The sequence below is a fragment of the Agelaius tricolor genome, unplaced genomic scaffold (genome assembly GCF_023055355.1).
Source record: "Agelaius tricolor isolate 1412-34295 unplaced genomic scaffold, bAgeTri1.0.p SCAF_2, whole genome shotgun sequence".
Taxonomy (NCBI): Eukaryota; Metazoa; Chordata; class Aves; order Passeriformes; family Icteridae; genus Agelaius; species Agelaius tricolor.
The window spans coordinates 6,806,803-6,820,691 of record NW_027269262.1 but is presented as its reverse complement, the minus strand read 5'-3'; the positions used below and the strand labels follow the sequence as shown (position 1 = coordinate 6,820,691).

Here is a 13,889-nt window from a genome sequence, read left to right as displayed (position 1 = left end):
CTTATATTAAATGACTGATTCAGACTATATTTAATCAATTTGTGTGATGGTGATGAACCACTGTAGCAGTTGGTCATTGTGCACATCATCTTCTGCTGCTGGCTGGCTGCCTGCTTTCAGCAACCCAAAAATAGGGTTTGCCTGCAGATCAAGGTTTTCAAGGTTTCTTTTGTCACTTAGTAATACACTGGGCTTTGGTTGCCTGATTTACTTACTTTTTTATCATCATTTGTCAACACTTGAGTAATGCCTACAAATAATGAACCATGCTTCTGCTTGCTAATGTGCTTTTGTTGTTTTCATTGTTTGTAAGCCTGTTTCAAAGGAGCAGTTGGGGTCATCTCTCAGACAGCATTGTATCTTCCTAAATGTATGCTTGTAGAAAACAAAGATGGTTCAAAATGGTTGTGAACCTTTTGAATTAAAGGCCATGCTTGAGATCTGCAAGGAAAGTTGTTGCAGCGTGAATAGAAAGTAGTGATTTTTTGGCCATATTTGTGAGGTGTTCTTTCCCTTTTATTTATTTTTAAATTTACTTTTACAATCAAGAACCAGCTGAATCTCAACAGTGGTAAAGAATGATAGAAATAGGAGCTGTGTTTCTGCTAAGTCCTGTAGAGTTCAACAGAAAGTATGGTCCTCTCTGTATTATCTTTGAATTTTTCTGTAAGCAGACCTGCTGGACTCAGATTCCGAGATATTTTCTAAATGGTCCTGTCTGTCATTACAGCTGGATCTCAGAAGAATTGTGCTGGTTTTGGCTGGGATAGAGTTAAATTTCTTCACAGAGGGTCATATGAAGCTATGTTTTGGATTTGTGCTGAACACAGGGATGGTAACACAGGGATGTTTTCATTACTCCTGACCAGGGCTTGCACTGTGTCAGAGCCTTTTCTGCTCCTCACACCACTCCACCAGAGAGTGGGCTGGGGGTGCACAAGGAGCTGGGAGGTGACACAGCCAGGACAGCTGACCCCAGCTGACCCAGGGGATATTCCAGACCATATGGCATCAGGCTCAGCATATAAAGCTGGGGGAAAAAGCAGGAAAGGAGGGACGTTTGGAGTGATGGCATTTGTCTTTCCAAGTCACTGTTACATATGATGGAGCCCTGCTTTCCTGGCTGGACACATGCCTGCTGATGGGAAGTGGTGAATGAATTCCTTGTTTCATTTGGCTTGTGTGTATGGCTTCTGCTTTACCTGTGAAGCTGTCTTTATCTCAACCCACGAGTTTTCTCACTTTTATCCTTCCAGTTTCCTCCCCTATCCCACTGGAGGAAAGAGAGCAAGCTCTGATGCTTAGTTGCCAGTTGAAGTTAAACCACAACAGAATATTCTATGAAATGCCTGTCTTGCCCATTCTTTCATGTACTAATTTTGACCCAATGACTCAACTGCACCACTGCCTTCCTTAGCAGCCGTCTCTGTGGCTCATCCTTAACTTTGTCTTCAGAATCCAACCTATTTAACTCTGAATGAGTGAATTTTTTAGGGTATCACAAGACTTTTGTTTGCTCAGTGAAGCTAATTTCTCAGGTGGAGAAATATTTAACTGGAAAGAGTGGTTTTGAATGGTTGTGGGGTAGTAGCTACCTGTTACTGCTGCTCTTCTTGCTCTTCTAGTGCCACTTTCTTCTTCCTATGGAATTAGATGTTTTCAGCATTGCTGACAGCAGAACTGGAAGGCCAAGATCCTGATTTTTTTCCCTTCAAGGGCTAAACAGAGAGTCTTGTCCTCCCCCAGAGGGGGAGTAAAAAGTGAGATGCTCACTCTCACCAGCTGTCTTGGCTGCGCGGGCACAATTCAGCCAGGGACATTTTGCTGGTGTGTCTGCTTGGACTGACTGCTGGGAAGGCTCCACTTGGCCCTGGGCAGCAGCAGAGGAGTTTGTATTTTCTGGCTTCCTGTGTCTCTCTGCTGAAGCCTTCTACATAGGGACATTGTCTAGGACTGCCTCTGTTCATTGTCCAAGGAGGTATGAGACTGTATGGAAGTAGAGAGCAACCTCTTTACCAGTGTAACTCATCCTGCTTGATCTAGGGATTTGAGTCCTGCTCTTCAAAGAGATTTGTGTGGACAGGTTGGGTCTTGTACCTGCCCAGCAGTACATCGTTTCGGTGAACAGGGATTTTTCAGCAATTAAGACGGCCTGAAAGAAGATGCCGTTTTGAAGAAGATAGAGAGCTCACCTTTAACTCTTCATAGAGAAAGGGAGTTGTGCTTGTCTCCTTTGTCTGAAATACCTTGGTCTCCAGAGCAGTCAGTCTGACATTCTTCTCAGCTGAAAGTTACTTAAAATAGATAACAATAAAGGAGTGAGAGAGATGCTTGGAGAAAATTTGCTTATGCTTTGCTAACAAAACACAGTGTGCAAGGGACTGGTTCATAGATCTGGTTTAAGCACACAAAAATTAAGAAGCACCAGAAAGATTTCAGCAGGTCAGCAGAATATTCAGAAATTCCCTTGCAGATCTAAGAGGCAAAGGAAGTGAGCAACACACAGCTCAGAGCTCGTCCTGACATTTGCAGGCGGCGCATCAGTGGGTCTGGCTTGTAATTGTCAAGGTAAGTGGGACACTGATACGGATGAGGTGGCACTAAGTGTAGAGCAAATCAGCCTCACATGGCAGCAGCTCCCTTTAGGGCTCATCAGGTGTGCCAAGTGTGAGACTAGCATCTTGGATGAGATATAAATGGCTCAGTGGTAAGTGTATCTCAGGAGTAAAGACAGGCACTGAAAGGTTATAGGAGAATGAGGCAGAAACAGAAGGAGCCGAGGGATGATCATGAGGGGTAGAATTGTGCAGCAGAGGGAGAACCCCGCACACCAGCCTCAGGATGAATACAAATACATCCCAGTGTATGAGAAACAGTCTTTGCCTGTTACATGTGCACATATTAACACATGTGTTATTACCAGCAGATTCGGCCCAAAGTGATGTTACTTTTACTTTCATCACATTTGAGTACTCACATTTGGGAGATGAGCTGAGGAGTTCTTCAGTGTCTCCTGACACAAGTGTGTACTGAAGACTCCTTCAGCTCTCCATCCTTCCACCTTCCAGTAGTGTAATTGGGATTTCTGTGCACACCTGGGGACAGGTACTTCTTTCTTTCCCTTTGAATGACTTTTCTAATAGAAAAGTCTGCATGTGTACTTCTGTGAGAGTGTATGTGTGTGCTCAGTACCACCAACCCTGAGAATTACTTTCTGTTTTTATTCTTTCTTAGCAAGTTTCAGAGTTATTTGTAAAGCTTCAGTGCACGAAAAGATGTTAAAATAGAAATTTTCAAATTTGTGGATTTCAGCTGTGTTTTTTCTTGTGTTTTTCTTTTTGTGTTAACCCAGTAAAAAAAGTGAAAAAACCTTGCATCATATTTTTCTGTAGGAAAAATAATAATTCAGTTCCTGTGTTTACTTCAGAAAAGAAACAAATGCTTCTGAACATATGAGAGGGGTTTTTTTTTTCCATTGTGAGAAGGGAATATTTCAAGCATTTAAAAAGCTGGAGGTGAAATGATTAATGTGGGCACCATCTCGTAGCTGTGGCATCAGCAGATCTCCCCTTTTAGCATCACTAGGAGCTTGTTTGGTGCAGTATGAAGGGGAGAGTAGTGTTGTGCAAGTGATTTTCACAGAAAAGGAGATGATGTGTATAGTTCCTCCCAGCTCAGTCTGCCTGAGTTCAGCAACAGCAGAAATCAGCAGAGTTTGATGTCTGTTTCATTCTGGGCTTGATTCTAGGTCTGTTTCCAGGTGTTTTTTCTGATTTGAGAGTAACTGGAGCTGCTTTCCAGTATAGAAGGGGGAGGGCAAGGAGCATGCCCACCCTCATATACACTCCCAAAGTGAGTAAAAACTCAGGCTTTAGGTATATTGTGTCAGACTGAACCAGACTAGCATCTCTGACAGCACAACAAAAAAGAGTAATAAGCAATCTGTCCCAATCTATTCTCTCAGAGGAGCACAGTCCACAGCCCCTGATAGGAAAAAAAGCCCAAAAAATCACCTGGCTGAACAAAGCCAGCGCCAGCATGACCTGTGCACGTGGTTGGGAAACGTGCCTCAGGATTGAGAAGGAGGGAGCATGTCTTACCTCTGACTGCAGTTTAAAATCATTTATCTTTGGCTCGAATGTAAACTGAGTAATCCTCATGGTTTGGCCGCCTGTCCTGCAGCCTCTGTGCCTGTGTTGGAGCAGGGAGGGAGGAAATTTGCTCGCTCTTGCTGCGTTTAGCGGAGCCGCCCGGAGCGGTCTGCGCGCTGTCCCAGCGCGGGTCAGCGCCTGTGCCGGGTGAGCGGCCCTGCCCGGCAGGGTGTCCCTGGGCACCCCTCTGCTGCACGGCCTTCCAGGGATACTGGGCCAGGGAGGGGGAGCACAGGTGTGCAAATCCACATCTGTTTCAAAGCAAAAGCCAGCGTTTGATTGCATTTCCTGCCCGGCTGTATTCCGGGCAGTTGCATGTGTTGTAGTTGCACGCTGTGGAGATTGAGAACCCTTCAGGCGTGTTGGACTGAGTTGCACTCTTCCCCTTTGTGCAGAGTTGCCGGTTTGTTAGCTGCAGATTAGAGACAAAAGCTTTTACAATTAGTTTTTTAATGGGAGAGAAGAGGAGTGACATTGTGACCCGCTTACAAATGTGGTTGAGATCGTCTGGATTTCAGCCCACACTGGGGAGAGTGAAGTCCTGTTTCCTGGGGATTAGTGCAGAAAACTACCCCCTGCTATCAGTTCTCACCATTTCACAAGCCCTGGTGAACATGTTCTGGTATTCCCAGGTATTCAGTCAGCATACACCTTCCAGTGTTCCAACTAAAAAAATTCCAGATAGCCTGGGGATCGTTTCAGAGTTGGTGAAGCTGTGATTTCTTAAGCGCAGTATTTACAAGCCCTCCTGCTAGAGAAGTAGAGGAAGGAGCTTCTTTCCAAGAAAAATGTAGGCTGGGTAATCTGACATCACTCAGAGTCACATCACCCTACACCCACCAGAATTCAAAGATAGAATGGAAATGGCATAATCTGTTCTCACGGTAACACTAATAGTACTGCTCCCACAGTTCATTGTGCGCTGTCCCCACCCGCCATTGCCACAATTAACATTTCTTGCAGTGACTTTGAAAAGTGTTGCCATAACAAGGTTGCTGATCAGCAACTACAAAAATCTTAACGAGGTACCTAATGGAGCTTTTTGTTTCCATTATTTCTGCTTAATATATTCTGAAAAAGTCAGGAGGTTTTAACCTTGCCTTCAGCTGCAGTACCGTGGCATGTTTAATAGAATAGCACTTCGTTTGTACTGAAGCTAGTGTACACTAAAAGGGTTTGGAGACCCCTCTAATGTAGTCAGTCAAATTGGTGCCTGAAGCCAAAGCAAACGTATATCTGAACACATGTTTTCGGTCTTGAGCTAAAAAAAAATGCACTTCATGTTGAATAGCCTTCTCTAAGTGCCGCATTTAATAAGCCATGTTGTGTTTTTACTGGAAAAGAATGCTTCTAGCCAAGCATTCTTTGCATTTTTCCCAGGATTTAGTCATAAAATCACTTTAGACATATTGCAAGTATGAAATGTGTGCATATCAGATAAAGGGCAGCAATTTTTGTTTTGCTGTAAAGCTCCATGGAAACATTTTTGATCACCATCAAGTGCATTATCCCAAGAAGTCTGGCCCCTTTCTTTACCATTAGCATCTATCTGTGTAAGAAAACCCTGAATGACAGAGACCCTGCTAACAAACTGCTTGGGGATCGAACACACAGCACCATCTCAGTGAGTTTGGTGGCACCAGGATCTGACTGCTTTTGCACACAGTCTTAGACTCAGGTATCAACACTAATAGCCAGGCAGCATGCAGATGTACATCTCCAATCCTGGCTGCCTAATTCTGCATGCATAAAAAAGCAAGGAACCTGAAGACTTGCTGCACTATTTTAGGCATTATTATTTCAAGAAATGGTTTACGCAAGCGAGAAAAGCCTCTAGCACAGTCGGCAGCCTCAGCTCTTCAAGGCTGTTGCATCTCACAACACACTCTCGCAGCCCCCTCTGGCTGATGCTCGCAGCATCGTTGCTCTGCTCTGGAGCCAGCCTGAAAGTCCTGCTGATGGCTGGAAGAAAACCTTCCCGGGGGCGAGCAGGGCAGAGAGGAGCGAGATTCCTGGAGGGAACCTCTACGAAAGTCAGCAGCAGCGAGGTTTTAAAAGAACAAGTGTATACGCGGTTTTATGTATTGGAATAGAGTGATCTAGCTATCAAACATATGTTCACACATACAGAGTATACAGAGTAATGTGTATATACCACCTCGACGAGCCAATCTGTGTTCTGAAGAGAAGAGATATTTAAAGCAGCTCTGCAAACTTTGTAGCATGGGGAGAGACTATCTGGGCTTGTCTCTGCAGGGATTTGCAGCAAAGCTGGTCCAATCTGCATTTCTTTGTGTATACAATTTCAGTATCTCTTCATGGGTAGCTATATAAATGCTAAGCAACAGGCATGTGGATGAGGACTATAGAGGAAGGGCAAAAGTCCAAGGGAGAAAGAGGGTTACCCAGCCCAAAATCTAACTTGAACCCCATGAAGATGTCATGGAACAATGAAATGTGGGAGGAGGTCATTTAAAAGCCGTCCTGTGGGCCAGGAGAGCACTGTGAGCACTGAATCATCACCATCTCACATCTTTCTGCTCGCTACCCATAGCAGGCAGCAACCTGCCTGGTTTGAAAGGCTGGCAAGAGCCAGGAGAAAGGAAGGACTGTGCCATGCTTGGCCTTTGCATGGAGAAGCAGACTGGAGGTAGCAGGGGGACATCTACGTGTTTGGAGTTAGGAAACCCTACTGTGTGCCAATTGTGGTGAACAGTGCTCATCACCTGCCCATACTTTGGGCAATCGTACTTTTTGACAGATGAGTAAAACTTCAGTGCTAGGTTATTCATTCTTAATCATCTTGGGAAAAGATTAGCTGATAGGTTTAGAGCCTTTTTCAACTAGCACATTTGTTGGTGAAATGTTTACTACAGTGCAATACATCAGGGTAAATTTTACAGTTGTCTGTGGTTCCAGGTTCACATCACCTGGTTCAGGGGTCTGTGATAGAAAAGTCCACAAAATGTTGTTTGAGTATGCAGGATTCCTACAGCATACAACAGAAATGTTGGTCCTAATCTGTTCCTTCTGCCCTGGGCGCACCCTGTGAAGGAGCTGCCTCCGTGGTTTTCCACTGGCCAGCAGGACTGCCCCCCTTTCCCCTTGTCTTCCTAGGAAAAAGCTGTTTTCTAAGCCTAGATCCCCTGAAACAGTCCCAAAGGGGAAGAAATGGGACATGGATCATCAGAGAGGAGGCTGGTTCACTTCATTCATTTCTGCTTCCTGGCATCCTGGCTGGGAGGTGCCTGCTGGAGCCTTCTGAAGGAGGGCAACCCTCCAGGGAAGATCTCTTTCTGCTGGCCAGCCTACACCCAGGAGAGCAAAGTACTGGCAGAAGTCAGAATAAGGTCTTGAAGGCAAACGTCACAATTACAGTGAGAGTAGTTGAGTGTTCCTTCAGGGGATGATATGCTGGAGATACAGTTGTAGGTTTGTGTGTGCTTCACCAGAGATATGATGTTGCATTCATTCTGGATCAGACAGGGCTGAGATTTCTCCCATTATAAACAAATCTCTGAATCTCCTTACTAGCTGAGCATCTGAAATATTTGAGCATTTTGCCTTTTTTTGACTACTCGGCAAATTTTTGCTTGCACGCACTATAGCAGCTTTCATAGAGAAGGAACTTTATTTCACTGCTGTCTTTCCAAACGCCCTTTTTTTATTGTACCTAATCAATCTTGCTGTGTTACTAAGAGCAACATCCCCGTTGGCCAGTCAAAAAGCTGGAAGTCTTACATGGCCTGGTGTGTAGCTGGGCACAAAGCTCCCTTTCATGGCTTCGGCTGCCTGCATTACCAGCCGTGCCGAGATCACAGTCCCGATAAAATGGTGTTGAAAGCACTGAGAGTTTCAGGCTTCGTGCTCTCTGCTGAAGGGATAATTTTAGAATGTTCTTCCCCTTGATAATAGTAATTTTACAGCAATGTAACTGTTGGATTTTAGAGTTAGATCAGTGTAAATGAAGGCAGAACAGATCATTTCTTCTGAGGCAAAGAACAAAACTCTTCACATCAGCAGTTATAAATGTATTAAAAAAAATCCGAATGTGCAGACACACACAAAAATCTACATCCTCTTAAGGCAAGACTGTAAATAATTAATATAATAATCTGCTTACAATTCAATCTTGGTATATTAAGTTAGTCAAGACATTTCAGATTAGTCCTCTTTTTTTATCTTGTTTTGCTTTCTAACCTCCATAAATACAGGTAGCTTCCACCTGCATGAGGGACAAGCAAGCATTTTTCCTTCTGGTTTGAGAGCTGCATTTTCAAAAGAATATTATACCATTCTTCCAGGTTTCCAAACATGTGTTTCTGCGGCTTTTTTTTTTTTTTTTGTTCTATTCAGATTTTTCTGTGTTTCCAAAAAAATAAAATGCGACACCTTGTATCCATATTCCTAGGGGCAATTTTTGCAGCTCTGCAAATAAAGCGCTTTAAGGCATCCTGCAAAGTGATTGTACTAAACAAATGTAGTAAATAATCCTGAAATTGCAATGCACCTCATTTACACTTGAATGGAATTACTTAAATGTGGGATGTCGCTGGTATAAGTGGCTCCAAGTAGCTGCTCGGTTTTGTGTTCACTAATACAGGCAGCTTTATCACTTGCTTGTATAAAAAGCCTGACGCTGAAAAGGATTCGAATCTCACTTGACTCTGCTGTTCTAGGGGTGATTGAAGTTAGGGACCAAAATAAAGCTGGTCCAATACTCAAAAGGTGCTGAACCACTTCATTCTCTCTATGAGTAACAAGAAGATGCAGCTGCCTGGCACATCTGAAAATCAAGTATTTTTTCAGGTTCCTAAAAATGGATTTAGAAGCCTAACTTAAGTAATAGATGGTCACACAAAGTACATTTTTGGCAATGAACTGAGCAGGGAGGCAGATGTACTCTGATGTTTGTTCAAAGCTACCTGTAGGCCCTTCAGGGGGTACTGCAAAACAGAAAAGGTCTTTGTTAAAATGGTGAATTCACAGAGTTATGAAAATTCATCAGGGCATCAGGGAATTTGGGGACCGTCAGTACACAAAATAATTTTGTTTCTTGCAAACAGAGATCACAGGGTAGAGCCCCCAGGTTCTGGTCATGGTTTTGCTTCTCCAGAATGTAACAGTTACTTCTTACAAACACCCTTTGGCATCCTGGCTTGCTTGTCAGAGTCATCTTACCAGTGTACAGACAGAACATGGCTACTACCATCTGTAGTTTAGGTAAAGAAACCAGGTTGAATTTGGCCTCCTGTACCATGACCTGGATGCAGAATCTAAAATACCCTTGCTGCAGTTTACTCTGTCTGTAAAGGCATAGCAATTTCTCAGTACTTGATTTTTTTTTCTCCTAATTCCTGGGTTTTTTTCAGTAGATGAAAGTACAGTAATACAGTCCCCTAAAATGTCCCTCTCATGGGCAATTCAATGAGTGTCTCAGAAGGCACTGCATGTCTTTGCATATGAGCTGTGGGAGTACCATGTTTGCCAGAAACAAGGTGAGCTAGCTGTCAAGCTGTCTTCACCATCTAGAGAGGTGTTGGATCTGGCAGTGCGGTGGCAAAACCTTCTGCTGTCTCGGTGATGTCCACCCCATTCCCTGCTCCTGCCAGAGGCTTGCCTCAGGCTGGGACTGTTCCATATGCATTAAGGCAATAGCGCTGAGTCCTCCAAAAATTAAGTTTACTAGAGACCATTTATGTTTAAACAGAGAAGAACAGTGACTCCTGCTTGCAGCTACTTGTCAGGCAGCCCTGTGAACTTGTGTTAGATTTATTGCACTTATATCTACGAGCAAATCCTATGCACCAGTGACAGCAGCATTTATGTGCCATTTGCACAGCAGTGAAGTATGAGACAACATGACACTTCAATTAGCATTCTGCTCATGGATAGGTAAGGACAGATGCTGTAGAGTGTAGTAAACCCTTCCTGCATCTGCTGCGTTGTAGGATGCCGTGTGTGGTGTTGTGATATGGCTGAAGGACCTGAGAAGTCATACCAGATAAAGTTGGTTAATAGCAGGCTTAGCCCACTATTTCTTTGGGTGTGTGTTGTGTTAGACAGTATTTCCAGAAGGAGACCAGCAGGCTTAGAGCCAGTGGGTGCAGAGATGGACTTTGGGGATGATGCTGATTTTGGGGAAAAGATCCCCTGGGGATTGTACAAGTCATTGTGCACTTAAGAGATCACTGCTATTGCCTGTGCATTCCTGAAGAACAGCGCAGAAGTGCTCCTGGTCATGCAGGTGAACAGGTTCTGGAGCACCTACTGCCAGTGTGTTGACATGAGTAAGTTATTCTGTGGGGCTGACGTTGACTTATTACCTTGTATTATGGTGAAAGTCTTCTTGCTTCAGTGTTTCCAGAGGGAGTTCATACCTCCCTTGCTTTTTGTCCTTATTATGTCCCTTTTTGAAATTCATGCCCACTTGTGCGTTTGGGTTTAGGCAGGGTAGAATGTCCTCAGATCGTAGTTAGATGGCAAGGAATAAATACACACAAAGTTGCACACACAGCTTCATTTTAATTAAAAAAAAAAGAGTTCGGAAGATCTGAGAGTAAAATTTAGCACAGAATGTTTAGATTGAAAAAAAAAATATTCTTTGCTTGACTTGCCTTTGAGCATTTTGTTAAAAGTACTAAAAGAACTCTTTTAATGAAGCATAAAAATTGATTGTTTCTTGCCAGGAGGGATTGTCTTCAATCTTCAGATACTAAAGACTTCATGAGAACCACAAGAAGAATATCTTCTGAATCATTTACATTTTTCCTCTTTTGCAGGCTTATGTAACCATGCAGAAAATCTAATAATAAGTGTGCTATTAGTATCCAGTGTGGCACCTTCTGGAAAGTGAGGTGTCATGTTATTACAAATAATGGTGCAGAAATGTTGTAAATGTGGAGAGCTTCCGTATGTGGCTTATTTGAGTAACTTTATCAAAAAAGATCTTGGGCTAATTGAATCACTCTTTGCTTCTGATTTACTATTCTATTTTATTGTTTGAGGGAGGAAGAGCTTGGCTGCTTGCTTTTGTTTCTGTGAAGTCTGGCATGCTATTAATGGTGTTGGAAGGAATAGGCTAGTAGCAGTATTGAGAAACAAGGTGTCTTGTGGTCTCTTATTTTTACATACATGCCCACCCCTTCTTTGTTCACCCACTCACACGCTCTGGAGGTTTAAACCTGACCTACAAGCATCCTTTTCAGTTCTGATCTCATGTCTCTTGAGCAGGGATTGTCAGCCCTGACAAACACTCTCAGAGGGAAGGCTACCAGGCTGATGTGCTTGTTTGCACAACCTTACTGCTGGTGAGTTCAAACTCAGCTTCACAGTTCTCACTAATGGGACTGTAGGCTTTGCTTGAATATGGGCAGGCTACTCAGCAGCAGGAAGTAACCTGCAGGGTCTTTTCTTCTATTGCCATTGACTGTCTTTTCTATTGCAAGCAACTCTTTTCTTTAGTTGTTGTTGTTTTTTGGGGTGGTTTTTTTTTTGTTTGTTTGGTTTTGTTTTGTTTGTTTTTTTTATTTATTTTATTTTTGTTTTTCCAGGGTAGGGGGCTATTCTTGTCACCCTTACACTCTGCCATCAGCAATATCTACACCCAGAGCCTCACCCCCTTTTGCAGCAACCACAGAGTGATGGCTTTATAGGCATTTCCCTACCTGCTGGCATCTCTTCACCTGGATTTGTGCAAATTGCACACTTAGTTGTTTCTCCAGTGAATATTTAGAGTATAAGTCCCTTCGTCTGTGATTGTTACCATGTGCCCTGAAGACACAATGAAAAACTATAGTAAAGAAAAGCATGATGCCACTTTTGTGTAAATTGCCTCTCTAACCTGACCCTTGAAAGAAAGGGGAGCATAAGGATGTTGTTGATGGCATATCCCTGCTCCTGGAGTGCCAGTGTGCTTTTCCTACAAAAAATTACGCAAAACGTTGCCCTAGTCACCAAAATAAGCTCCTGAAACCTCTAGGCATGTCAAATGTCAGTGCCCATGGGTGCTTATCTTCAGACCCTCTGTTGTTCACTCAGGGATGGAGTCCCTTGTGACTATCCATCCTGAGTTTGCTCAGCAGCGCTGCCTGGCACAGCTCAGTGTCTGCCACCCCCCCATGGCTGCAGCCTCCATGCAGAGATGCTGTAGGGGCATGGGCCATGCCATTCCCCCTGCTTGCATCTTGCCAGTGGAAGAGGCAGCACCTTGGGAGCCCTGCTGTGGTCATCCCACAGCCTGTCTCACTGTCAGCTCAAGAAGCTGATAGTCCCAGGTTTAACAGCACATTTAGATGTGAGTGTGGCCCAAGGAACAAGGGATGTAACTACAAGCTTACCAATATTGCCCCACAGCAATTCGGAGTAACCAGTGCTTTGGATGTGCAGGCTTTGCAAGGTGGTGATTGATAAGGGATGATTTGGGATAGGAGGTAACCCAACTGTTGCCATCAATGACTTTCACAAGCAAAAAGTCACTGAAAAAAAGGGTAACTCCCCCACCCCAAAGCACACAATAAAAAGCTGGGTTGTTCACTCTAATCTAGCATGTAACAGCTAAGGAAGACAGTGCATTTTTCAAAAGCATTCACTTCCCTGCATCAGCATAAGAATTCCAGCTTGGGATATTGAATGTATCTGTTATTGTAACAGCTGATAGAGTTAAGTTATATGTAAAAGATTGTGCACAGTGTGACTCTCCAGGGTTGTTTTACTGTCATTTCCTCTTGTGTGTTATCTTAGACAATTTAGTGCTTTGTGGTAGGGACCTAATCCTGCAAGTTACTGAGCACCATGAAATCCCATTAAAGGCAGTGCATTCAGCTCCTTGACGAATTGTAACTTTATTTGATGCAGGTTGTGGTGGTACTGTGGCAATAGGAATAAAGCTATTTTTAAAGGTCACGGTGTTGTAAGCTTTTATAAAGCTGTACTCACATAATGGATCTTTCTTAAATCTGTACTTCTCTCTGCTAATCCTGGAGACTTATTTCTTCCCCCTTTGGTGTTCTTGCTTTGATTTTTTCCTTTTTCCTTAGTAATGTATTTTCTTTTATGGCTTCTCCTAGCTCCTTAGCTTTGCAGACCTTCTCCTACTTGGGTGGGTCTTTTTATGTCTTTGTTAGCTGGGAATTGTTTTCCAGCAGTGGTAACTATAGGACTCCTGAGGTCTCTGCCACTTGAAATGCTCATTCAGAACCATATTGGATAATTTCCTGGCCCATTTCCCTTCTGTTTTACTTCTAAACAGGCAATAAATTTGTTTACAGAAGCTGGGGCGGTTCATGCCAGCCTGAAGGAGCGCTGAGCTGAGTGACCACGAGGCTCTATGCTCACACTAATGCAGAAGGAAGCTATTAAAGTCTTCAGATCTAGGGCCCGGTCCACTCTTGAACCTTTCTTGGGAAAGCTTGGATTTTTCTGTTTGGGAGCCATTTAGCATAAGGTATTTGTACTATTATCATATGTTTCATTTCACTTTGTTTTCATGAGAAGCATTGCAACTTTACCTCAAAACTATCCTTCAGGAGTCATTTGGAGGCTTCTCCAAGGCACTTCTCTGAGAAGGAAGCTGATTGTGAAAGCTAGGCAACGGAAATTGTTCTGCTGAACTGGCAAAGCCATTTTCTGGTGTCCAGTCTTTGTAAAACTGTTGTTTTAGGGAAACCTCTAGGGACAGCAGTGTGGTCCCTTCCTGTAGTTGTTAGGTACAGGCCTTTATATTGCAGATGCTTGGCT

At 43.5% G+C, this 13,889-nt stretch overlaps 1 protein-coding gene across 16 annotated transcripts in view; it reads left to right on the top strand.

Moving 5' to 3' along the window:
- ATXN1 (ataxin 1) overlaps nucleotides 1-13,889 on the top strand; it is a 247,998-nt gene that overhangs the window by 186,883 nt on the left and 47,226 nt on the right. The gene's annotated exons all lie outside the window — the stretch shown is intronic.